This window comes from Choristoneura fumiferana, chromosome 20, assembly GCF_025370935.1.
Source record: "Choristoneura fumiferana chromosome 20, NRCan_CFum_1, whole genome shotgun sequence".
NCBI lineage: Eukaryota > Metazoa > Arthropoda > Insecta > Lepidoptera > Tortricidae > Choristoneura > Choristoneura fumiferana.
Window position 1 is genome coordinate 13,081,259 of NC_133491.1, and position 24,552 is coordinate 13,105,810.

General features: G+C 36.7%; 3 non-coding genes across 3 annotated transcripts; 1 reads left to right on the forward strand and 2 right to left on the reverse strand.

Annotated features, from left to right (window-relative positions):
• Nucleotides 1-1,353: 1,353 nt before the first annotated feature.
• Nucleotides 1,354-1,425, reverse strand: TRNAH-GUG (transfer RNA histidin (anticodon GUG)). Its single transcript has one exon. It is a non-coding gene; the product is annotated as a tRNA-His (tRNA).
• Nucleotides 1,426-3,837: 2,412 nt separating this feature from the next.
• On the forward strand, nt 3,838-3,956 carry LOC141439469 (5S ribosomal RNA). Its single transcript, XR_012452594.1, has one exon. It is a non-coding gene; the product is annotated as a 5S ribosomal RNA (ribosomal RNA).
• A 12,401-nt stretch (nt 3,957-16,357) lies between these two features.
• TRNAY-GUA (transfer RNA tyrosine (anticodon GUA)) lies at nt 16,358-16,446 on the reverse strand. The gene is given in 2 exon segments: nt 16,358-16,393; nt 16,410-16,446. It is a non-coding gene; the product is annotated as a tRNA-Tyr (tRNA).
• Between the last annotated feature and the right edge of the window lie 8,106 nt (nt 16,447-24,552).

The following is a 24,552-nucleotide window of genomic DNA, read 5'->3' on the forward strand; positions in this document are numbered from 1 at the left end:
GCTTTCAAATAAAAAAACCGCATTCAAATTGGTACACCCGTTTAAAAGCTACGATGCGCAGGCAGACACACAGACACACATAGCGGTCAAACTTATAACAACCCTCTTTTTGCGTCAAAAAGGATCTTGGCCAGGTTTAATTAAACCAAAGTACAATCCAACTCGAAAATCTAAACACTCGTTTATTAACAACCATAACAAACCATAAACCGCTTTCCATATCCCAAGTTAGACAATGTCGGCGATCATGGGGCGACATTTAATTGATTGTTTCGCTTTGTGCCACAACGGATAATGTGTCGCGTAATCAAGATTCTGGTTATATTGTTATTATATGTATAAGTAGAGTTAAGGTGAAATATATATTACATATGAACATGAAACTACCGTGAGACTCACTCATATTAAATGCTCCTGAGAGGAAGGGCTACGAAATAGCCCGAAACATGTCGAGCTAAACTCGGTTTAAGACGTGAGTTATCCGTTATAATAACATTTAATATATATTATATACTTATATTTAGTCTACAACTGTGTCCCACTCTGTGGTCCCACTGCTGGGCAAAGGCCTCCGCTCTTGACCACCAGATTTCCCTATCCAGTGGTTCCAGAGCTATATAGCACAAACAAACCTGACATTTACAATATTTCTAGAATTATCCTTAGATACTTCTGTCCACTGTAAAGTTGCTGTAATGATCGCTCTGAAGCGATAAGGTCGCCTCTCAAAATCTCTATTTACCTGTGTTTTCTTCTTTACTATGTGTTGGTGTATAATAATGAGTTATTTGTAATGTTTTGTATTTTATTGTAATTATCATTATTGAGGTATGTCCGTTAAGCTCTAGCGCCAATAAAAAAAAACTACTTGGATGGGCTACCTATAGTGCCCAAAAATTTTTTCATTTGTCAGATTATCAGAAAATACTGAACATTCTTTTTTTCTTCTCTCAATTAAACAAAAAATCTGATTTAGATAAATATTACCAGGTTCATATATTATATTGATGCGTGGAATAGTATAGTTCATTTTCGCACTCGTACTTTTTCTCATTAAACAAAATTGATGAAAATATAGCCAGGAATAGTATAGTTCTGCGCGACGTCACCTCGTGCGACACTTTAGCATTTTGGGGAAAAATAATATATGTACATAATTTTTCTGCTTCATGTAAAACATTCAGAGAGTATTAGAACAGCAAACAAGTAAACTCGTTATTTAAAAAAAAAAACAATCCCCAAGTACATTTTTAATTTCTCTCAATTTTATTATTTTGTCATTGTTATGATAAATTATAATATAACACAACTAAAAAAGAAAAAAGAAAGCTCCGCCGTAACAGTGTCTTGCACTGCCGTGACCAGGATTCGAACCTGGGTTACTACGGCCACAACGTAGGGTCCTAACCACTAGACGATCACGGCTATCGGAGCGGTAAGCGGAGCGACGAAAATATCGAACGCTTGCTGCAGGCGCCGAAGCGTGTGACGTCATCGCGTTGCGATAAAGCTACGTCGGCACGGGCGACTTCATATTATTATTATTTTGTTGTTGTTTTGTTATAGCACGTTATAGTTTAGTTTATTTGGGATAAGTACACATCGAGAAAGGCTCTTTTTGTTTTGGTAATTTGTTACTTAATTCGGGTTTCATTCCTTATGGGAATAGGTCTTTTGGATATTATATCGTATTTAAAGTATTAGGGTATTTTGGGTTTACTTCCAAATGGACCAGAAGTTTAAAATTTCCTGGTTGAGTGAAATTATTATTGTGTAGGTGAAGTGAACTTTTGTAGGGTAGGTTCAAATTATACATGCAGGCAATTTATCACTGATATTATTGATTTTAACAATAGTTTTATTTCATTAGAGAGCGACGTGATAACACAGAGCGAGCGAGACGGCAATAGCTTAATTCCGTCTTATTCGAAACTTAAGTATTTTGTTGCCTTTTCACGTCTAAATCGCTGAACCGATTTATATGAAATTCGTTATTTAGATAGTTTGAGTCACAGTATGTAGGGTTTTTATTCCGGAAACTTACACAATTCCTGTGGGATAACGAAAAATGACACGGCCGACGGGGACGACGGTAGCGTCTACTCTTTTCTGATATCCTGTCAATCGTTCAAAGGTTAACTGGAAGAGATCCATTTAAGGGATAAGTTCGCCTTTGTACTTCTTATTATTATTTTATTTGTTAATTTCATGTGTTTTTATGTACAATAAAGAGTTTACAATACAATACAATAACGAAAAACTATTTTTTCAGAGACGGAGGAGAAGAATTCGCCGGAAGAACCATGGCAGTAATAAAATTACTAAGCAAAACCATCCCTTTCTTTATCACCTAATTCCACACAAAAACTTAAAACTAATCCATTAGCCAATCTTTTCAAAACAACAACACACTTACACAATGAAACAAAAACATTCCATAATTTCCATAAACATGAAAAACAAAAATTGTTCGTCAAATAAAATAACAGCGATCAAACGCTTGGGTGCCTGTAGGTAGGAACGCCAGAAAATGGGTGGCAAATTGCTATGGAATTATTTCCATTCGGTCTTGGGCACGTGTCGATTCAAAACAAATTATTATTTAGGGATTCTTGTGTTAAAATAGTAAGAAGGGCTCCTTGTAATTAATACATAATAAATGTTATTTTATCTTTCTACTAGATATATGATGCCAGTCTTTTGGGCACCATGCCACGGGGGCCTTTTTTAGATTTAATTAAGTTGGTTTTAAGTTTAAGTATATTACGGTTATTTTTTCTTAATATGTGTATTCTTAGTCTCGTGTAATTGTTACATATTACATTGCATATTGAGCTAGGTAAGTTTTTATTCAGCAATGTAGGTACAAACTAGTATACCAATAATTATAAGTAATTATACAAGGTATTAATTAAATACTTAACTCAAAACTTGAAAGTGGTTTGCTCATAATCTTAAACAATAGTCGATTACACTGTGTTATAAAGCAGACATTTATGTTCTACCTACCTAAAGTCGAGTTTAGACTTACAAAAAAAATCGTGCAAGTTGCATTACATTGCAAGGCTGTAAAGCCAACGAGTTTGTAGTGGTCAATCGAGTGCCGCAAAGCTATGCAACTTGCACGATTTTTCTTGCAAGTCTAAACGCGGCTTAAGCAAAGTTTCCCGTAGACGCAGGTGAAGTCGCGGACAACAGCTACTCTAGCACAAACACTTTCAAACGTCAATTACTTACATTTACCTTAACCGCAATCCCCAAAACAGGCAAACCACAATAATTTCCAAGCTTGACAACTGAATATTTGAAAGCCTATCATTAACTCCCTAGCGATGTTAGTGACATCCAACAAGGTCGTAAACGCCAGTAAAAATTACGTCACTTACGCCCTTTTTGCTCGGAGCTTGTAAGTAATTTATTTAAACATCATTCATTACTAAAAAGCGTTTCCTTGTTACGTGAGACAATTTTGATGTAATTTTGTAAGGGTTTTTGATGGAATTTTGTTCCAGAAACACCAAATTAAGGTAAACATGAATAAAAAATATGTGCACAGGTAGATAAGAAAACAAAATACTTATGCCTTTTATATATAATTATGTTTTAGTTTAGTATTCAATTTCACTATTATTTATTAACAGAGTTGGGCCTTATTTTATATAATTTCTTATCTAGTTAAATTGTATTAAATAAAATAATTTGAAATTAATTTATTCGACAGCAAAGTCGACCGTAAACAGAAATAGATTACCCAACTCAGAGATGTTATTATATACTACGGTTAATACTTTTTTCTATGCCGTTATGGACATAACTCTTACTTTTGCTCTCACTATCGCCAACGTCCATACCACGTTGAATACACCGGTTCTCGTCCGATCACCGAAGTTAAGCAACGTCGGGCGCGGTCAGTACTTGGATGGGTGACCGCCTGGGAACACCGCGTGTCGTTGGCTTTTTGCTTTTATTTTCCATCATAACAAATACCTTTTATTCATCACGTCGATACAAAATACGCGGCCGTCAACGTAATCATCTGAGACGACGCCACCCGCAAACTATGCGAATAAATAAAGCGACAAAATTTATCGACAGCCATTGCTTCTCTTTACGTTTCACAGCGGGATGGTTATGGGCCAAAGTTGAGAAGCCCTGACGTACAACAAGCAAAAGTAACTTTGCATCCCAATTTCAACAACCCACAACCTTATAGAGATGACATACCGGCTGTTATTGAAGAAGGGGATGTAGCTGAGAATGAAGAAGAATTTGGTACTGATATAATGTGAACCATTTATAACGTATTGTGTTTTGATTGCGCATGTCAGTTCGCAGACTAGTTTCAGTCAGCGAATGATCCCTGTATGAGAATAGGAAATGGTTATGTCTTGGATGCCGAAGCTAAGTTGGAATGGTCCAAATGGCTGGGCGTTATAGACGCGCCGTTTGCTAAGTTTATTGTCTTCAAAGATGCTTTCGAGCGCGAAATCTATGGGTTATGGAGACAGAAGTCTGTTGGAAATATTGAAGGAAGATGGCTTTATGGATGTTAAAATGCGATTCTGTTAAGAGCCCTTTGCTCATTTTACTTTTGTTTTAAATTTTAAATGTATCCAAGTTACTAAAGAAATAAGTACCTAGTATTGTGATACATATTTCATTATTGTTTATTTAAATAAATGAGCGCTTAGATAGCCTCCTACAGCCCAGCGTTCTACTACATAGGTCTTTGGTAATATAACATCGAACATGACTGAATGATACAAAGTTTCACATTCATAAAACTTTAATTTGACATCTAGAACTAGCGCTTGGTTACTCTGCTGCCTACTCAATGCACGCCACAGGCCGTCGAAGGTACCTAATTAATTTAAAATCAATGAAACTTTATCAATTGCGGTTTAGACAATATGACTGCTGAAATAATTTTCTGGTAAAGCAAGGAAAAAAAGGAATATTATTCATACAACTAAAATGTAACACCGGTCTATAAAAACATACAATAGGACAGTATTTTTGTCACATCAAAATTCAATCGTTTTTGGCAAGTGATAGTTCCATTAGAATTTCAAGTAGCATGTGAAAAGAAAGATAAATAAGACCTGTCACCCGACGCCTCAGAAATTTCCCCTTCACAATTTTTGAAAAGAGCTTTATCAATAGCCACCACGTTGATGGACACGGTATTATAAAACCACCGACACAAAGCGCTAAGGATTATCAACCTTATTCGTTGAAGCTCAGTTCTACAGATATCGGTTAAAATTTGGCAGCTAACAAACGCACAAAGACACCCCTCAACAAAGTGCATGCCGTACGAAGTATCATTTTAGATCAAACACGTGATAATGGCCATAAGAGCGCCCCTATTATTTGATACAATAAAAGTGAAGTGCCGACATATTCCGCATTCTACTGCCAAATGAGAGTCAAGCGTAAACTGACCAAACCGATGGTAGAGTTGGAAACCTTTGTAATACCAAAAGCGAGAGCGGTAAGGTTGAATTCGAAATAACAATTGAAGATACTGGTGAAAGATTTTAGGGTGACAGACGCAGAGTGCACGGTGATATCGAAGCCAGTGTAACGGTCGGTAGGCTCCCAGATACGGACTAATGGTGATTGAGAAAAATATTGCTCCTGTACCAGTCGAACAATAATTCGTGGTTATGTCTTCATGAATATTGAAGATCTACTGATACCTATTTTTATTTTGATTATACTTTCAGTGAGTTACAATGCTGTCGTTAATGGGTGTCATAAATATATTGATACGCGACGCGGATGTCTGTTTTTATTTTCAGGAGCGAAATGATAATGTTGAATCACATTGCCATATTTCCATTTGGGGAGTGGATAAAAGGGGGTTTATGAATTACATGCATTACAACCAGCATGATATTGAAAATATTAAATGTTACATGTTATTTACAAATAAAATATTTAATAAGAAAAATGAATGCGAATTCAACGGCAATTAGTATTGTTGGCACAAAAACTGCATTTTTAAGTATTTCACAAAGGAGATAAAATGTTACAATATAAATAATTTTCCACTAATCACAATTTTTTTTTCGGTTCACGATTGGCTTTCCGGTTTGAGCTCTTCTTGACCCTTGTCAAGATCATGGATTGGTCTGAAACATGTTAGGCATACTTCGACTATTCATTTATAAGTGACCCGCGTGCACATTATTTAAGTACCGTCAATCTCACGTGGTGGTAGTGTTAATGTTTTCTTATATTAGTACTCACAAAATATTCTCAACATTTTATTACCAAAAGTGTTCTTCAAGTTGTTGGTGTTGTATCGTTATTAAATTAGTAAAAGGAATTTATCTCAAGTTTCATGCTTCTTCTTCCATGTATCTACTTCTATATTTATTGACGGTACACACATCATCATTTGATTCTAATTCAGCTAATAGCGTCTCAGTACCTTGGCTTACGCAAATCAGGTCTAATATCTCCTTTCATAAGCCTTCTACTTAGCCCCCTTCTTTCCTAAGTACGATCGAACCACCGCAACCAACCGTAGAACACTCTCACATTAAACTTCGTCATGATTTACCTCGTCAACCTTTGCGATGATACCATTCCATTTATTACGAAAGGGTTCCACACGTGCCCCGTTATTTGCGAAATGTAATTCAGGGTATTAATTATCGAATTGTGAACGCGTTACTGGTCGCGACGCGACACTTTGTCGTCATATTAAATTTATTCACCCCTTGCACGGGCTAGTTGACTGTGTATTAATAATTTCTGCTGGAAGGGTAATCTCTAAAGATTAATTTCGATTCAAAAATATGCTGCGTTGCTTTATTTTTGTTGGTTTTGTTGTAATTTGAAATATGGCGTCAGAAAAGAAAGTATTCTGTTTCTGTTAGATTTTTTTTAGCCAACTGACTAAAGGAGTGTTGTGCTTGTCTATTCCTTTGGTCCTCTCTATGGATGGTTATCAACATAATATTATTAAGTATCCAAAGATATAGGATGTATAATTTTTCAAAATGGTGTCCGCGAATTGCTTAATGAAATTAAAATATACCTATTGCAAATTAAGTCAGAAAAAGTAATGAAAAAAGTTGAACAGCTAATAAATCCAATTAGAAACGTAATACCAGACCACTTTAGTTTAATTTTCGTTTTCAAATATATCGTCCCCAAATTGGTATCTTTTTTCTAATCCCCGTTTTGAAATTTGAGGTATCACTTTTATCTAAAATCTGTCGTCGGCAAACAGTGCCATATGTACAGACACATACGAGTTGTCACGGTGAAGTAGTAGGGAATGTAGTAATCATTTCTTCTTGGGCATTGTTAATTACAATGATACATTTATTTAATAAGTCTTTCAATCAAATGTTTATCAACAAAATTTATTAATAAAGCGGTAAACTTTGTTTATAATAATAATAAGTGCAATTGATAGAGTAGACACCTACAAGTAAAACACAAGTAAAATATAGCTTGTCTTCTATCTTTTCCATCACATCGTTACTAGATTTTTTTATAGAAACCAGTCAGAGTTTTGTTATAACCAAGAGTTTTCTTTTTTTGCTATTAAATGTCATTCTTGTCGACACAGTAGTGATACAGTGAGGCCAAGGCCAAACATGATAAATATGACGCACAGAAACGTCAACTCAGTGTACACTACAAGTTTGCTTATTTATGTCGTTTGGAACAAAAAGGTAGGTTTCTGATTTTTTATTATTTAAATTTCCAGGAAAACGAAAAAGCTGTTCAATTTAAGTCTTTCAAGCACAGCCAAAAAGTTTTACATCAACCAAATAACTAGCCAAGTGGTATTACCCCATACTAATCTTCCAACCTCCCTGTTTCACTTGACACTCGTGGGGTGAATACATTTCGGATTCCAATTCGAAAATTGTCAACCCCAATATCGGTTGAGTTTTCGACAATCGAATTTGTCCATAATGGTATTACTCTGTGATTATTTCCTATTAGTCATATGATAAACAATTTGATGTGCTTAGGGATTTAATTTGTTAGTTAGGTAAATTGTTTTTGAAGTTTAGTTTGATATGGTTTTTAGTGATGCTATTATATTAGTCTCATATTTTCTACAGCATTTACTAAGAATAATTAGTAAAGACCCTACTAATATACTTTAGTTTGTTTTATTAAAAAAATATTAAGTACTTACTTCCTTTCCTTAAAAAATAAATAAGTACGCAACGTGTTGATACCAATGACTACCTGTAAACTGACAATTTGTATTTACATATTTGTTTTTGTGTTTTTGCCCGACGCAAAAAAGGAGGAGGAAACTCCGAGGAGACTCCGGCCAATGTACCTATGTCTCTGTCGGTCTATGTGTGCCACCGTATAGATCTCAAACGGGTGGACTGATATCTATGGACTTATGCCAGGAATGAATTTCCTTTCATTTTTATTTAAAACTAGCTGTTGCCCGCGACTCCGTCCGTGTAGTATGCGTTTATCGCTATCCCGCGGGAACTATGCAATTTTCCGGGATAAAAACTATCCTATGTCCTTCTCCGGGACTCAAACTATCTGTATACCGAATTTCATCTAAATGTTCAGTGGTTTAGACGTGATGGAACAAACAAACAAACAGAGTTACAAACTTTTGCATTTATAATATTACATAGATAGTAGGATGACATACCTAATGTTGGAGGTTTTCTATTTTTAACCCCCGACGCAAAAAGAGGGGTGTTATTAGTTTGACCCCTATGTGTGTCTGTGTGTATGTATATCTGTGTGTACGTCTGTGGCACCGTAGCTTTTAAACGGGTGAACCGATTTGAATGCGGTTTTTTTTATTTGAAAGCAGTGTTTTGGTAAGGTTATTCGAACTTTCACACTTGCTGCGATAAACGAATTATTCACAGGCAAAGACACGGGCAGCAACCAAAAAATAATAATACGTTTCACTGTGCATACCGGTAATTAAATTTGAATAATTAATTCCAACTACCCACATTTTATTCTAAACACCGATTACAAACTTGTTTAATTATTTCGATGCCCCGGTCCCATCCATTAAACGATAATGTTCACAAATTACTGTAAAACACCGTATCAATCTTTTTGTTAATTATTTTGACAGGATTTAATGATAAATAGGAGATAAGAAACACGCATCTATGTTTTAAGCTGTTTTTCCACCAGAGATGCGCGAGGATGGATTTTATGGAACATTTTGTATCTGGATACGGATATATGCCAAACATAATGCAGCATAATGCAGCATTTGCAGGTGGTAGGACCTTGTGCAAGGTCCGCCCGGATTGCTACCACCATCTTGCTCGCTAATCCTGCCGTGAAGCAGCAGTGCTTGCACTGTTGTGTTTCGGCGTGGAGAGTAAGACAGCCGGTGAAATTACTGGCACTTGAGGTATCCCATCTTAGGCCTCTAGGTTGGCAACGCATCTGCAATACCCCTGGTGTTGCAGGTGTTTATGGGCGGTGGTGATCTCTTACCATCAGGAGACCCACTTGCTCGTTTGCCATCCATCGAATAAATAAAATAAAATAATAATACTGGTTACGGTTACAGATGTTAAATTATTGCGGATTAATACTAGATTTTGCCCGCGGCTTCGCCCGCGTGGAATTCGGTTATCGCGCGCTGTTCCCTCGGGAACTGTGAATTTTTCCGGGATAAAAAGTAGCTGTCACTTTCTGGCCCATAAACTATATCTATGCCAAAAATCACGTCGATCCATCGCTCCGTTTCGTCGTGAAAGACGGACAAACATACAAACACACACACACTTTCGCATTTATAATATTGGTATGGATATACAACAAGTGCTCGTTTAAAGGTTAGATAGATAGATAGATAACATAGTGTATGTGTAATGTCTAAACGACATTACAGTTGCATGCCACTGCATGATATCCAAGTCTTTGGCTAATTAGTCGTATCAGCGTATTAACTGTTAATTGCAGTAATTACGCGCCGATCTAATCAGTTCATTACGCATTACATCCAAAGGCAATGTTCGAGCTATGTCAAGACGTTTGAGATGCAATAATGTCAATGTGTACCTAATTAAATTTGCCGTCAACAAATTTCTGTCAACATCAAAGTCAAAATATCTTTTTGCAAATTATTAAGATTAAAGCAAGCACTTAAGTAAAAAAAAACTCCCACCGGTTCGGTAAACCCCTTTTGAGAAGAATCCTGCTTTAACTTAATGACCAGAGTTGGAGATAGCTGTGCTCGGAGTTTCTTTGCGCGATAGAATCCCGGAATACGGAAATTTCCCGAAGAAAAAGTCATCGACATAGCTCGAAGAATTTGCGAGTTTCAAGTGGCAATGGGCGGAGCACATCGTTCAAAGAACAGATAGCTGTTGGGGGAGAAAGGTCCTCGAGTGGCGACAACGTATTGGAAGGTGAGGTGTTAGCAGGTTTCCCACTTGGTAGACTGATAAATAAATAATTATGTACCTACTTCCGGCAGGATAGCGACCAATGAATTGTTTACAGACGGAGTTGCGGAAAACAGCTAGTATAAACTTTCAATTGAACTGACAGACATCGTCAGATCTAATAATCTAAACGAACACAGCTGCAGGTAAAAGCTAGTTAGAAATAAATGAATAATCTTACAAATGATGTCAATTCGTCTCAGAAGCTTTGTACAAACTGAATTTAAATTTAAAAACTTCACATTGCATGCGAATGGGGTCGTTATAATACTTTTAATACGAATTATATAGGCTTGTCACAATTATAATGATGGTAACATCATTAGCAGTCATGATTTTGCAATCATCAAATAAAGCTGCATGAATAATAATAATAAGCTACAGATTTATTATTAAAAACCTAAGAGCGAATTTTAGAACCAGTGAATCTTGGATTAGCAAAGATTGGCAACACAGACAAAAAATATTGGTCAAAAATAACACAGGGGGCAACACATACGAAAAATATCATTTTGTACATTCTAATGTATATACTAAATAACATATTGTATTCTTCAATAAAACATTGATTCGGGTTGATTCAAAATGATCTGAATCATACCTAGTCAAAATCTGACACAAGAAACTCGAAAACTAAAAATGATTCATCACTTTTTATCATCACGAACATCGTTGAGGAATGGTTCAAGTTCCTATTCTGTCATTTTGTCCTTTTATTTGTCAGCATTTTTATATAATATCGTATTCCTAATGACATGACCTACTTTACATTTCGTAAGAATCTTCTTATCTCGTCGTCATTTGTTGGCACATGCAGTCTTAAATACACAGGGTGTCCTTCCCGTCACCAAACTCGTCAACTTGCCAATTGGTCCATTCTTTAATGCAAGTTTAAAGTAGGTAAGTACACCCAACACCGATGCGGGCGCATTGAGGGCCTAATCGATCAACTTGAGCTTATTTAGCTCATCTGCATATTAATTCTAAGCTCATTTAGTAAGCAAGGGGTTTATTTTGTTCGTAGGTAGTTCGTTGAAGTGCACAGGATGCTCTACTTTTGTTTGTGTCAATAATATCATGAATCCGTAGGATGTCCACTGTTGGACATAGAACTCCCCATTGCGCATTGCGCATAAATAACATTTACATAATTAATGTCTTAAAATTTGGGTTACTTCTCCTTTCGTATGCTGGCTTTTCTGATAAACTCCTGGTTTTTAATCCCAAAATAAACAGTAGGTTAAGTTAGCATTAGCTAACAATCACAAGCCGAACAGACAAAGGTATAAAACCAATGCTATAAAAGCATAAAGAGTTTTTTTCACTTCTCATGTTCGTAAAGTTCGTGTTTATGCTGGATCTCTAGGCAACATAAAATGACTTTTTATGCTCTAGTGCATAAAGTAAAATCTTCGCCTAAGCAAAACAGTCACAAACGAAAACGTTTCTACATATTTTTTTCATAATTTTTAATTTATATAAAACTAAAAATCATTCAAAATAAATCAATAAAAGTAAAAAAATATAATTATATAACAATGCATGAAAAATAAAAGGTACAAAGAAAGGGAACAATTGTTTCCACTGTTGCTGTTTCATTTCCTCGCAATCTAAGTGAAAAGCAGAGTGTAAAACTCGAGCATTAAACCCATTTTCCCCTCGACGTGTCTATCCACGCTCGCCGTACCGGCTCGAACGTCTATATGAACGTCTTGGGTAAAATGGCTCGATTTATGCTCTTGTTGTACAACCTACTATTATTCTTGTTAAAAATAACACCCTGTGCATAGTAATCTAACTGGTCATATTTAACTATGCGGGCGATTACACTACGAATTAGTTAATAGTCGCATGCGAAATTGTTTTTAAGTTTGACCTTTCATTTCCTTATATAAACAAGTCTTTGACCATCGTTTACTTTTTTTAGTGCCTTTCAGAGGTCAATGTTAGATAGATAACTTTTTACTTGATTTTATATTTTTTTATCTTTTTTTGTAATAATTAGTTAGCCATAAGTGTATTTTTAGAGAAGCGTAAAATTCATACAAAACTCACAAAAAGTAGTGAGTAACAGCTAGTACTTTTATTATGCGTCAAAAATTTGTCAAGTGACCAGTCCAGTACTGCTGCCGAAAGTAAATTTTGCTAAGTAATAAATCGTAGGCGCATTTTCAAAGATTTAAAAGCATTAAACATTGTATAAGAAAATACGAGTTTTGAGGCTCAAAAAAACTAGGTAGGTAGGCAAGTCGGGATCTTGTGCTAGGTCCATCCGGATTGTGACTCCTGCCACCAAGTAGCCGCGCTGGCGGTGGTCAGATGTGGAGAAATAGGTAAAACAACCGTAATCAAATCGGTCCACTTGTTTAAGACCTACGGTGCCAGAGACAGACACACAAACAGAGAGACAGACACATAGCGGTCAAACTTATAACACCCCATGAGGTATCCCATCTTAGGCCTCTAGGTTGGCAACGCATCTGACCCCTGGTGTTGCAGATGTTTATGTGCGGTGGTGATCTCTTACCATCCACAATACTTTGACGTTGCGGTTTATGGGTAGTGGCACTTCCCAACAGGTAACCTACTTGTTCGTATGGCACCCTGTCATAAAAAATATCTGTCATACGTTTTAGTAACCTGACGACTACGGGGAGGGATTTTGCAGCAACTACAACTTAATCAACCTAGATAAGTAGCTAAGAACTAACTCGCTTTTACTTGAAAAATACGCATTAAAATCCATACTAATAATTGAAAACACAAACTGAGACGGATGCATAGAAAAACCAGAAAAAGAGACCAGCGCTGGGAATCGAACCCAGGTCCTCAGCAATCCGTGCTGCGTGCTATAACCCCTACACCACCGCTGGACAGGAATCTAGACACGAATTTTTCCTATGCATACATACCTCAGGTTGCTTATTTCTACCTACTACGCTACTTATGCAGCAGCACTAGCGACATCTATCATTTTAGTTGAAATAAAAAATACAAAAAGAAATGCGAAAGTGTGTGTGTGTGTTTGTACGTCTTTTACGTCGAAACGGAGCGACGGATAAACGTAATTTTTGGCATAGAGATAGTTTATGGGCCACAGAGTAACATAGGCTACTTTTTATCCCGGAAAAATGCACAGTTCCCGAGGGAACAGTGCGCGATAACCGAATTCCACGCGGACGAAGCCGCGGGCAAAAGCTAGCCAGTCCATAAGTTTGAGAGCTACGATGCCACAGATAGATAGATTGGCGTCAAACTTGTTACACCCTTTTTTTGGTGTCGGGGGTTAAAAACGAAAGAAATGAAACAAGTTTTTGCATTATAAAGCCCCGTTTCCACATACAATTTCTTGAGCACGTGGCGCGAAAGCAATTAGGCATCATCCTTCTAATTACAATACGACAAAGTATTAATCCTTAGAAATTTAAGCAAAAATCACGCTCATCAGTCAAGAAGACCGAACGTTACAATCCGAATTAAATATGCATGGAAAGGGTTAAAATGTATACGCTAAAACATACCCTTCCAACAAAATTGAACCTTAAGCTGTAGACATAAAGTCTTTTTTCCAGTGTACAAAAACGACATAATCAAACACTCAAATTTGAACTATGCGTGGTTAAGTTTAAAGTTTATTTTGATTTGACGCGTGGCTAACCCTATAAATGCCTATAGTTGGTCAGATTCGCCACGCTTTTGGTATTAATATCTTGATCCATCAACAGTTGACGGGTTAAGATGAATCAGTGGAAGGGTTAGGGGTGACGCAGTGTTTTATGGCAGTTAGTCGTGTGTGTGATTGTGCTTGCAGTTTTAGATATTGATCTTGGTTTAACGTTTTGTATTCTAATGGTCAAAATGGATGTTATAAATAATATTGAGACTTTTTATAATTAAATTACATATATATTTCCTCCATTAAGATTTTTTTTCACTACTCACTTTTTTATTTACACTGGAAATTTCTGATAGTAATCCTCTTGGTTTTTATTTCTTACTTTTCTAAAATAAATGGTACAGCACATTTTTTTTATCCCAAACCATGTCGAGCTAAACTCGATTTAAGACGTAAGTTATCCGTTACAATATCATTTAATATGGTAAATTAGCTTGTATAATTAATTTTGAAAGAAATATTATTTATTCAAGTGGTTCATAATTTATTATAATGTGTTTTTAAGAGATTTTTCTATATTTTTTCCATAAGCCAAGAAAAGCCTTAACTGAGTCCTCAAATTCTAAAGCGAATCTAAATCAGAGTAAACATTTCAACTCAAAAAAATAATTAACCCTTCTACGATATCGCATTCCAAATCCGCCAAGCACGACAGCACAAAACACCCACACAGATTAATGATTCCTCTGACAATGGATCCGTTTTTTAGATACGATCCCTTTTCGATTTAACAGCAATTAAAAAGTTTCACAAGGCAGCGAAAGGGTTAACTTCATTTGCGTATAATTGGCTAGGATTTTGTGGGAATTAAATGTAAATAAAATATATCTAATACCTTTAAACGAGCAATTCTTGTATATATTTCGCTGGTCTCGGAAACGGATCCAACGATTTCGATGACATTTGGTATGTGGGGGTTTTCGGGGATGACAAATCGATCTAGCTTGGTCTTATCTCTGTGAAAACGCTTATTATCGAGTTTCAGCCCGAGCAAACCTCTGTCGCCCAGGTGCTTACAAATAAAAGGTTAACTTGGGTTTTTATTTTGTAAAATCTAGACATACATCAAATCAACCACTAGAAGTATAGTACTTTCAAGTTTTTGATTGCACTCAGACATTGACACAGGTAAAACTAAATTAAAAGTCACAAAAAGAAATGTACAGTCAACATCATAAATAAGTGATCACTTTTGTACCTTGTCACTTTAACGTCATGTTGGAAAAGCCATACGAAATTGTGTAACGACTGAAAGCGACAAGGTACAGAAATTATCACTTGTCTTATTTATGACGTTGACTGTACAGTCGAGGAAACTGAACCACGTACCAGGGTGGAACTTGTTGCTAGTAATGTCATGTTGACATGATTTGCTAAAGAAATAATAGCGAAATTGATAACGAAAAGGATTCACCCTGGCAAGCGATTAAATTTCTATAAGTAGTACCTACAAAAGATCTCATCTCAACAATCGTTTCCACGGAACACGGAGAAAAATACTCTTTTCAATTTAAATTAATTTGTAAAGAAGAAGACATCGGGGATTCGAATAATTGATTTCTCACGATTCGCCGGTTGCGGTGCAGGCTCTCGACAATCGAATTTGCTCTAATTTGATTGCGTTTTTACGGAGTTTCAGTTAACTTTTAAATGAGGTCGGATGTTTAAAGGTTTTAATTAGTAATACGCTTTGTCGGATATTTTTGTTGTTAGCGAAATTGAACGAATAATTTTTGAGTTTTGTAATATTTTTTTTAGTTCATTTCTTACATGCTTTTGACGATGGTTGTTATTTGGTGTTTGATGTAATCGTATAAATTGCTTTTATCGAGTTAGGAGCGTTTATTATTTCATATTGTTAAATATATTATATATATTATATTTTTATTACAATTATCTACTAAATACTTATATGTTATAAGTGTAACAATATTATGCACTATTTTTATAGGCAATTTTAGCTTAATAGGTAAGTATTCTAGTGTTCAAATTAAGTAATTAGAACGCCTTACCATCAATTATTTTGTATGTGTTGTCTTTCCAAGCACTTTTGTATGTAAGTATGTTTTTTATTTATGTACGAAAACAGATTCGACAGATTTGGTACTAATTTAAAAATACGAAATATGTATTATCTTTATTATCAATCATGTTGACCTTGTGATAAGATATAAATAGCTCCATTGCTTTCCTAAACTCCACTTCACGCAAAGATTATTAAAGATAAATACAAAAAGATAACCCTCAATCCTTCGAGCCGGATTTGAACCAGCGACCTATGGATGCCCGTTACTTTCCAACTACAGTCCACCGCTCTACCAACTGAGCTATCGAAGGTGTACGAAATTGAGTGAAATTTCGGATTGCTTACCTTTTACTATTTAAATGCTTATCGTTAGGGAAAGGTGGAGAGAGGTGGGGTTGTATTAATTATGAGTTTCGTAAAGATAATGTTTGTGAACGCGATGAGATTTGTATCCAATATAGTTAATCGCTGTATCTGAGTACGCTGGGTAGTGGTATGTGGGCTCGTTTTAGTTGATTGAGCGAAGCGTCTCCGTTTTTAACCCCCGACGCAAAAAGAAGGGTTTTATAAGTTTGACCGCTATGTGGTCTGTGTGTCTGTATGTCTGTGTGTCTGTGGCACCGTAGCTCTTAAACGGGTGGACCGATTTGAAAGTAATAATTACCCGCCGTTCTAATCAGTTAATTACGCATTACATCCAAAGGCAACACTCGAGCTATGTCAAGACGTTTGAAACGCAATAATGTCAATGTGTAGGTACCTAATTAAATTTGCCGGTTTAAAATCAGTCAAAATATTTTTATACAATTTATTTTAGACAGACACACATAGCGGTCAAACTTATAATAACACCCTTCTTTTTGCGTTGGGGGTTAAAAATGAAAATTCATCATCTCGGTCGGGTCGTCCGTTGTCGAATTGACGGCAACTGAGACAATTAAAGCGCGGTATACGTTTTATTAAACTACCTCTTAGTAATGGGTATAATACAAGTTATCGCGGCGTGTACTTAAGGTCCGCACAAAATAGGTCGGCGGTCCGGATCCGGACTTTCCGGACCGCGGTCCGCCATTTGGTGACCCCTGTTTTAGAAAAAATTCAATATGGCCGAGTCACATCTCACAGAAACCCTAATTTCTAGTTTTTTTTTCATCAGCTGTAAAAAAACGAGCTTACATGTAAATAACTGAAAGGAAAACGCACCTGTGTGTGTGTGTGTGTGTGTGTGTCGTCTCGCGGGTATCCATGGGCGATGGTGATTTTTGCATCAGGTGACCCTCATGCTCGTTTGTCCCATTTACAATCTTTTTTTTTATACCGCATTTACACAATCGCGCGAATCGCGAGGCGAATGGCGAGGCGAATAACGAACACGCATTATGAAGGTAATTAGTGCGCTCGCGTTGGGAGCGGTTTTTCGGACGCGAATCAAAGGGCGGAAATGACGAACACGACCTTACTGTTTACACATTCGCCTGCGTTCAGTTGACAGCTAGCACCAGTAGCGCCTGACCCAACAGGACCTGTGTAAAGAAAATGCGAGTAGAGTGAAGTGAGAATTTTAGAATTAATAAATTAAAGAATTAATTGTATTGTTACTTGGTGGGTGCCGGAGAACGGCCAGCGAGCGACATCGAGGCAGACCGAGAAGAAGATGGCGGGACGATCTGGACACGTACGCAAAGGACTGGCCTGACATTGCGTCAGAACGAGAGTTGTGGAGGTCAAGAGGGGAGGCTTTTGCCCAGCAGTGGGACACTATACAGTCTACTTAAAATTGTATAAACTGAATAGATGTAACGCGCATGCCGCCATTATCACGTCGTCCATGTTCGTGTGCGAATGTCAAAATAATTCACCCGCGAATGTGTGAACATTCGTATGCGAATGTTTCGTCGAATGGCGAACACGGTTGTGTAAATGCGGTGTTAGGTACAGAACTCTGCAAAACAAGATAGCAGTTACCTAAACGGCACAAAGATGGCGGACATCAGTAAACAAGACGGAACGAGACATTGCGCTAATAACATCAGCGCAGATCAGCGGAATGCGGCGAATATTTCATCGCAGGCGCACCAGTAAATTATCTAAATAGAGATCACTCCCCAATCAGAGGCTAAGGACTAGGGGTGACTCCGGTATAGAGTGACTGGAAGTGACAAACATTATATCCTATTGTTGGAAGAAATAAAATTTATTAAAAAAAAAAAAATTAGCAGATGATGTGAAGACCTGTAGAAAAATTTATAAAACCTCAAAAATATACTAAGCTATATTTTTATTACTTTTTAATAATAAAAATGCATTACATTATATCATGAAGTGTTGTTTAGTGATAAAATGTTACTTTTTTTTTATTTAATTTAATTTAATTAGGTTCTTTTTGCGGTGTACCTACTAATATTTTTAGTCATCATCATCAACATATCAGCAGTAAGACGCCCACTGTTGGACAACCTATGGCTGTAGGACGTCTTAAGCACTAAGGCTACTTAGCCGTAGGTACCTACAGATCTGGTGAATATTGTTTTGTCATCGTATTTTGTCGGATAAGATCGTATTTATATTTCTTTCTCAATTAGCTTCAGTAAACTTGAGACTAAACTCGATTTAAGACGTGAGTTATCCGTTACAATATCATTTAATATAAACTTGAGAAAGCTAGATAAATACGAACCTTTCCGACAAAATACGATGACTAAACATTATTCACTATAAGACAGATAAGACATCTGTACAGGCGTTGCCGTGTAGATTAGCCACTATTTAAGTATTTACTTAAGGTAAACGTCCACTTGTCGGTATCGTACGCATCGGACGCATCGCACGCAACGGATCGTAGTATTCTTTGTATAGAAACTCATATAAGTGCGTCCACCTGTCCGCATCGTAAGCATCGCACATTTCTATACAAAGCAACAAATCCGATACGTCCGAAGCGTACGATGCGGATAAGTGGACGCCTACCTTTAACCGCCTTTATTAATATAGTTTTTTATTTACTACCTTTAACACAATAAAAGAAATAAATAAAAAAACCCTGAATACATTATTATTTGACACTTCCAGATGAAAAAAAAAACACTCAAACCTAACGGATACAGCCAAAGATGGCGGGCGGAAGCGTGTCGCGCCTACTGTCATGGTCGCCGGAAGTCCTCTCATTTGATAAATAGTTGTTCTTCAACAGTTTTTATCATGCAAATGAGGGGTTGAATGACGGATGGCGTTTGTCACAATTTTCTGGGATGGATTTAATTTGGCGCAGGGGTAACAAATCTTTGGTCTGATGAGAATTGCGACCGAAGGTTGGGAACTGCTGATTGCATGGAATTCGGGCTTGTGTTTTGCATTTTAGTTTGGAGGGATTATATTGAATGTTGTATGAGGTGTTTTGTGTTTTAAGCCAGTGACAGTAGTCCGTAAATTTGCAGTGATATTTTTATGTAACTCAAAATTAGTGTTTCCAGTTCAGTTAATGCTGGATAGTATTATGTTGGTACTTACTTATTGTATATGCGAGTATTAGCGATTTCATTTTTTTTAATCTTATTACATTTAGCATAGGGCGTCCTGAGGCACGGTGGACGGACGGCCTTAAGAGAGTCGCTGGCGGCGGATGGATGCGATGGGCTGAAGACAGTGTTGTGGCGCGTCATGGAAGAGGCCTATGTCCAGCAGTGGACTGCTGTAGGATGAAGATGATGATTTTTGATATTTTTATAAATACACGTATGTGTATGTATATATATGGGCATACATATACATACGTTAATTTATTAATTTAGTACGATCGATTAGTAGAGTGACCATGCATCTAATTAATAGAGGACAGTCCAAATTTCCGAGTATTTGACCGGTGAAAATCGCAAGTCACAGCGCATCTGCCATTTATTTGCTGGTTCAATTACCAGTATGTTGTCGGTTAAACGTAACTAAACGTTAGTTATATCCTACTGATGTCATGTCAAAAGTTTGCGTGTGCATTTGTTACTTGTTCGCGCTAAAATAGCCTAACGGCTTTGATGAAATTTTGTAGAGTCAAGGGCAAAACTTCGAATCACTCAAAAATATAGTGAGCGGCAAAAAATCTGGCTCTCAAATGTATGCTGAATCGGTAATTTTGTATGAAGGGTTGGCCAAATTTTCTGTCGCTGAGTATATGTTACCACGGCCTTATTACGTCAAAATAAGAGTCTATGGTACATATTTTTGAATGGTTAGATAAGGTTATATTTTTGCACTTGACCGTAAATAGATAGCTGGGTCTCTGTGATAACACAAAAAGTTACTTTAAAAGCTTAGAAATTCGCCAATGTTGCTTTTCATGCAACGTTATGATTAAGATAACTGTTATTTGATTGGTGGCCCAACCTTGTTCTATCGTAACAATGTATTATTTAAACCAATAAACTTTTCTAGTTTTAGGTTTCCGGAGCCAAAATGGCAAAAACGGAACCCTTATAGTTTCGTCAAGTCCATCTGTCTGTCTGTCTGTCTGTCTGTCAAAGTAGCAAATATTGTGTCGTCGTCCCCCCTCTATCTTGTAAACCGTTTGTCCAAAAAATATGGAAAGGTAGCGCTTAATAAATACTTTCAACGAAAATTGGTTCCAACATGACCGTTTTTGAGTTATTGCCGAAAAACTGCGCTTCTCAACAAAAGGACGTAAAAGTCGTGAAGATACGCTCTTTTTCTGGTAATAGATTTTACGACTGTAGTAAGTGTTTTAATTGTGTTATAACGCACATAATATTACTTGTTTTTTTTTGTAATGGCTACGGAACCCTATCTTGGGCGTGTCCGACACGCTCTTGGCCAGTTTTAATTTTAATTTTCAATGTTACATCCATAAAATGCACATATTTAAACGTTGATTATTTGTAACGCCCCCTATCGGCCATTTGTAATCACTCAATGCAACTTAAATTGCGTCATGCAATGCAAGGTGTGGTAAATAGCCACGCGTTCGTTTTTTTTAATTTGTAAAGGTTAGACAGATGTTAGTAGTGCAGTATTGCTTTTGGTCTAGTTTTTTGTATGATTGCTATACGAGCGGAACTGTACGTTGGAGTAACTGTCTGTGAACAATTAAAATGTAATGGATTAATTAGTGCAAGTAGTATTATGCATTGTATGTACCTATAGTATCAAAATAAAGCAGATATAATTATAGGTATGTACTGTACAGAGATGTACAATACAATACAAGGACTCTTTATTGTACACCACAAAGAGTAAGCGATACAAAAAACAGCTACACAGAGAGAAAATTACAAGCTAAGCAATAGACGGCCTTATCGCCGAAGAGCGATTTCTTCCAGGCTACCTTTTTTACAGGTAAAATGTGTCATCGCTTCATGTAATTTATTTGATTATATGCAACCAACTGACTGGATTTGGTTAAAATATTTTACATTCGGAACACTCCTACTTAGGAAAGTTTGACATTAAATGCACATTCAAACTAAGCACAATGAGGTAGTGACCCGCAGATTGGATATAAAAATCCGTGAATACTAATTCTATCCATAATTATAAACAAAGTACATAAAAAGTAAGAACATCTAATGCCGTTAGTAACATTACGTCAATACTGTCTTTACCGTAAAACTTACCACAAAGCATTTACCACAAGAAATGCCTTTAGATTATTTATTTACAACATTTTTCAAGTTTTTCATAAAAACAATGTAACTACGAAAGTACATCACATAATCACACTCGTGTCATTTGTTTCGTTCCCAAATTCATACCAAACATAAATTTGTCACACAAATGCAAAAAAACTATGCAACTAATTATTCACACCCGATGCCAATGATCACTCTATTTAAGTACCTACCTATTCTAATTCTATTAAATTTAAGTATGTTTATCTCTTTGGTGTGATGTGTCCCGCTGTATTTATTTATTATTACCACACTTTTTGACAGACGAGAAAACGACGTGTCATCTTCTGTCATAAGTACTTTGGCCAAAACCAGCATTTATTGCAAAAACATTGGAACATAGAACCTCCTCCTTTTTTGAAGTTGGTTAAAAAAAAACGATCGTCGAGCATCTGCTCGCGTGTTGCCAATTAACAGCAAGAAGTTTGACCACGTGTCAATTTGACCTTAAGAATGAGTCATGAACGAGTCCACCCCCATGTGCCTTACCGACCGTGAAAACACCTGGTACATGGTCACCCTACACTTTCTTAACGCTACTAACTTACAATTGGAACTTTATGAATATAGTGTAGGGATGAAAATGTCTTGTTTATATTTTTTTATGATGGACAGGTGGCAATAGAATGAATGAATTCCTAGACTTAAAGTTTTTAGTGTCCGTTAGTTATGTATATGTATGAAAGCAAATACCGGAAGAGTGGCGCAAGCCACCATTAATGTATAATTGCTTTACTCGTATATGAAAATCCGTTACTTAGGTACGCTGAATTTTTTTTGATCAACCTTCCGTACCTACGAGTACCTATTCTGTTCTGAATTACTAAATCATCAAGAGCGCTTGTTAAACCACGACATCTATTTCCACACATTTAAAAATAATAAAGATTCTGATTCGGTTTAACTAATTTTTAATACATCAAGCTCTTGTCTGTGGGGAGGTGCGCTGCTTATCCCGGAGGACAGGTTCTACCTACATATTTCACTAACATTACAAATGCGAAAGTTTGTAAGTCCATTTGTTTGTTGCTTCATCACGTCTAAACCACTGAACCGATTTAGACGAAATTCGGTATACCGGTAGATTGAGTACTGCAGAAGGACATAGGACAGTTTTTATCCCGGAAAATTGTATAGTTCCCGCGGGATAGCGATAAACAAATTCTGCGCGGCCGGAGTCGCGGGCAACGGCTAGTGATTCAATAAATTATTTAATTATAAGCCACCTACGGCTATTTGATTCGCCTATAGTCTTCCATACATGAAAATAGCCTCAAACCCATCGACCCTTTAATGAGAGGACAAACATCAAATTGCCGGCTTAATTAACTAATTCTGGTATTCAAATTTGGTAGCAAATCAAAGTGCCCGTATCTTCATGGTATGGGAAAATGGAGCGGCTAGTGAATAGATGATTATTACGTAGGGTCATTTGTGTAGGACAAAAGCTGGACGCCACCCCTTTATGGGTGGAATCGGGTGGTGTAGAGAGGACACGTGGTTTACATAATATCTTTTTTGTGGAGTGCTAGTGATACCTTTAAAAAATCCTTTTTGTTAAGCATTAGGAATTTTTAAAGTAAAGTTGAATCATCGTATAAAAAACGCCAGCAAAAATAAAAATAAAAACGCCCAAAAACGCTAAAAAAGACAATTAAAAGGTAAAAAATAATTATGCACTACCTAGCTGTTGCCCGCGACTTCATCTACGAAGAATTCGTTTATCCCTATCCCGTGGGGACTATGCTGATTTCCCGCAAAATTAGCCTAAGTTAATTTAGTATAAGTATCTAGTAATATTTTTTTATCTAAGCGCCGTCGGTGTCGGGGGACCGCTTAGGTTATTATTATTATTATTGTTAGCCTATTCTGTCCCACTGCTGAGCAAAGGCCTCTCCCGCTAAGGTTAATATTTAAAAAATACAACATATTTACTTTAGTTTCCTGTTAACCTTAGCGGTCCCCCGACACCGACGACGCTTAGATAAAAAAATATTACTAGGTATTAAACGAATTCTTCGCAGATGAAGTCGCGGGCAACAGCTAGGTAGTGCATAATTATTATTTACTTTTTAGTTGTCTTTTTTGGCGGCGTTTTTTTTCCAGGCGTTTTTTTTTATTTTTGCTTGCGTTGTTTTGTTAACACAAAATCGTCGTCTAATTTTTGTATTTTATAACAAAATATATAGCACGGAGAACAGATGGCCGTTGGGGCCGAAAAGTTCTCGAGTGGAGGCCGCGGATCGGCAAGCGCAGCGTAGGACGTCCACCAACAAGATGGACGGATGACCTGGTTAAAGCTGCGGGTTCATGGTGGATGCAGGCCGCTGCCAACCGAAGCAACTGGAGGTCTATGTCCAACAGTGGATGTCCTACGGCTGAGATGATTATGATGATGATGATAACAAAATCATGATAGTTGTGGCCGTTCTCAAACAACCTTAAGGCGAGCTTATAGAAGAACGTGTAAATGAAGGCTCTTTTTCAAAAAAATAATCTATCGAGGTTTTTGTCAGCAATCGTGTTTTTGATGAAGTCTTAAACTAGCTAATAGACTGAAAATATACATATAAAAAAATTGCAGTTGTAAATATTGTGTAAGTATATTTTAAATATTTTCTAAAATTGTAGTTTTCACTACGTACAGCGCCTTAAACTCACTCTTTGGGTGTCCCTAATTGATTGTGCCTCTCACCCACTTAAAGGTTGACTGGTGGATCCCTTAAAGGGATAAGTCCGCCTTTG